General features: G+C 36.4%; 1 pseudogene; it reads right to left on the reverse strand.

Moving 5' to 3' along the window:
* Nucleotides 1–469: 469 nt before the first annotated feature.
* Nucleotides 470–571, reverse strand: LOC111538386 (annotated as a pseudogene).
* Between the last annotated feature and the right edge of the window lie 2,121 nt (nucleotides 572–2,692).

Here is a 2,692-nt window from a genome sequence, read left to right on the forward strand (position 1 = left end):
TCTAAGAAAAGCAACTTAAGCTAATGATTGTGTTTATCAAAATACAAGACTATTATACAAAAAAATCAAACCTATGCGTATATACTCAGAACAGATCATTGAAAGCTGAAATAAAAAAAAAAAAAAATACTATGTAAAACTGAATCAGGCTATGATTTTCTTTTTTTTTTTTTTTTTTTTTTTTTTTTTAGATGGAGTCTCAACTGTCACCGACGCTAGAATGCAGTGGGGTGATCTTGGCTCACTGCAACCTCTGCCTCCCAAGTTCAAGAGATTCTCCTGCCTCGGCCTCCTGAGTAGCTAGGATTACAGGCATGCCACCACCATGCCAGTCTAATTTTTTGTATTTTTAGTGGAGACGGGGTTTCACCGTGTTGGCCAGGCTTCTCTCAAACTCCTGACCTCAGGTGATCCGCCCACCTCGGCCTCCCAAATTGCTGAGATTATAGACTGAGCCACCACGCCTGGCCAGAAAAGATGATTAGATGCCACGAAGTAGGTGGCAATGCCTTAACCATGTGTGTATTGTCAGGCCCAGGGGCCTCTTCCATGCTTGTCTAGGGGAGTGCTATGAAATTTTAAGACATAAATCTGACAATGAATGAACAAGAGCTCTACACTGAAAACTTTAAAATTTGCTGAGAGAACTTAAGAAGATACAAATAAGTGAAGAGAAATACCTGTACTGTGTTTATGGGCCAGAAGACTCAATATTGTTAACTTGAAAATTCTCTTTAAATTGATCAATAGATTCAAAAGAATTTTAATTATAATTGTAGCACAATATTTTTGTTTGGTAAAAATGACAAACTGACTCTAAAATTCATTTCAAATTACTTTGAAAATGAAGGACAACTGTGATGGACTTACACTTCTGAATTTAAGTCTTATTAACTTACAGTATTCAAGAGGTTTGGTATTGGCATCAGTTTAAACAAATAGATCAATGAAACAGAATAGAGTTCAAAAATAGACCTACACATATATGGTTAATTGATCAACACAGGTGTAATAATTTGCTGTGGATATGAAATAATACAAACTTTGATCCAGGTCTCACATCATTTTTTGAAATGAACTCAAAATGATCACATCAATATGTAAAGTTTATAACTATAAAACTTCTAGAAGAAAAACTTATTTTGGGCCTTGGGTTCTTATACATGATAGTATGATGTATAAAAAATCATAAATTGAATTTCTTAAATTTAGAAATTTCTGCATTTTGAATTACACTGGTAATGGAATGAAATGACAATCTACATATGGGGAAAACATTTGTAAACCACATATGTGGTAAAGAATATGTGATTCAGAATCCATATAAAGCAGCCAATATTCAAAAATAAGACAACAAAAAACTCAATAACAAATTGTCAGATGATTTGAACAGACAGATAACTAAGTAAGATATAGGAAAGGAAAATGAGCAGTGAGAATATGTTCAGCATCATTAGTTGGTAGCAAAATGCCAATCAAAACTGCACAGAGACACTACTATATGCCTATTAGAATGTCTAAAGTTTCAAAGACTGAGCATGCCAAATGTTGGTAAGGAAATGGAGGAACTGAAATATTTATACTGTTAGAGCATAAAATGTTAAAACCACTTTGCAAAAGAGTTTGGCAGTATACAAGTCAAAGACTCTATTTTTTGTTTGATCAAAGACAGCTTTCAAATCTCACCCTTTCCTTCTCCCCTTTGCTCCACCTCTTCGGAAGCCAGTAAGAAAGTCAGCTTGCTCCCTTCCTTGGAGCATGCAGAAAGTTTAAATTCACCTATCTTGCATCATTATGAACTGATACTGCCCTATTTTCCTTGGGGTAAATGTTTGCCCTTTTCTATATGAGCAATAAACTATATTTCATACCCATTGGTCCTATGGGTCCTTTGTCTCAACAATTGTATAAAGTCTCAAAGTTGGTGGTGGGGAGGGAGTGATGACCAGTGTGCAATAGGGAAAGTGGTGTCCAATTAAAAATTTAAAAGAGACAATTTCTTAAATAGGTAAACAAATATTATCATCTCATTCATTCCAGTAAAATGACAGTGTGTAACTACACAAAGACTTGTACATGAATGTTCATAGAAGCTTAAATTTTAATAGTCTCAAACTGGAAATAACCATCAAAAGGTACATGGGTAAACACATTGTGGTACAAGCATGTAATAATTATACTGAATGAAAGAAATCCTACAAAGGAATTGTGTATACTGTATAATTCAATGTATTTGAAACTGAAAAAGATGCAATGAATCTGCAGTGGCAGAAAGCAGATCAGTGGTTCCTGGGAATGAGGGAGTGGTTGTAGGAAGAGCTGGAATGAAGGTGATATGGCTTGGCTGTGTCCCCACCCAAATCTCATCTGGAATTGTAACTCCCACAATTCCCACGTATTTCAAAAGGGACCCAGTGGGATTTAACTGAATACTGGTGGGGGTGGGTCTTTCTCATGCTCTTCTCATGATAGGGAATAAGTCTCAAGAGATCTGATGGTTTTGTATAGAGGAGTTCCCCTGCACAAGCTCTTGCTCTACCTGCTGCCATCCATGTAAGATGTGACTTGCTCCTCCTTGACTTGCGCCATGATTGTGAGGCCTCCCCTGACATGTGGAACTATAAGTCCACTAAACCTCTTTTTCTTCCCAGTCTCCCAGTCTCAGGTATGTCATTATCAGAAGCATGAAAAG

This window comes from Piliocolobus tephrosceles, chromosome 6, assembly GCF_002776525.5.
Source record: "Piliocolobus tephrosceles isolate RC106 chromosome 6, ASM277652v3, whole genome shotgun sequence".
NCBI lineage: Eukaryota > Metazoa > Chordata > Mammalia > Primates > Cercopithecidae > Piliocolobus > Piliocolobus tephrosceles.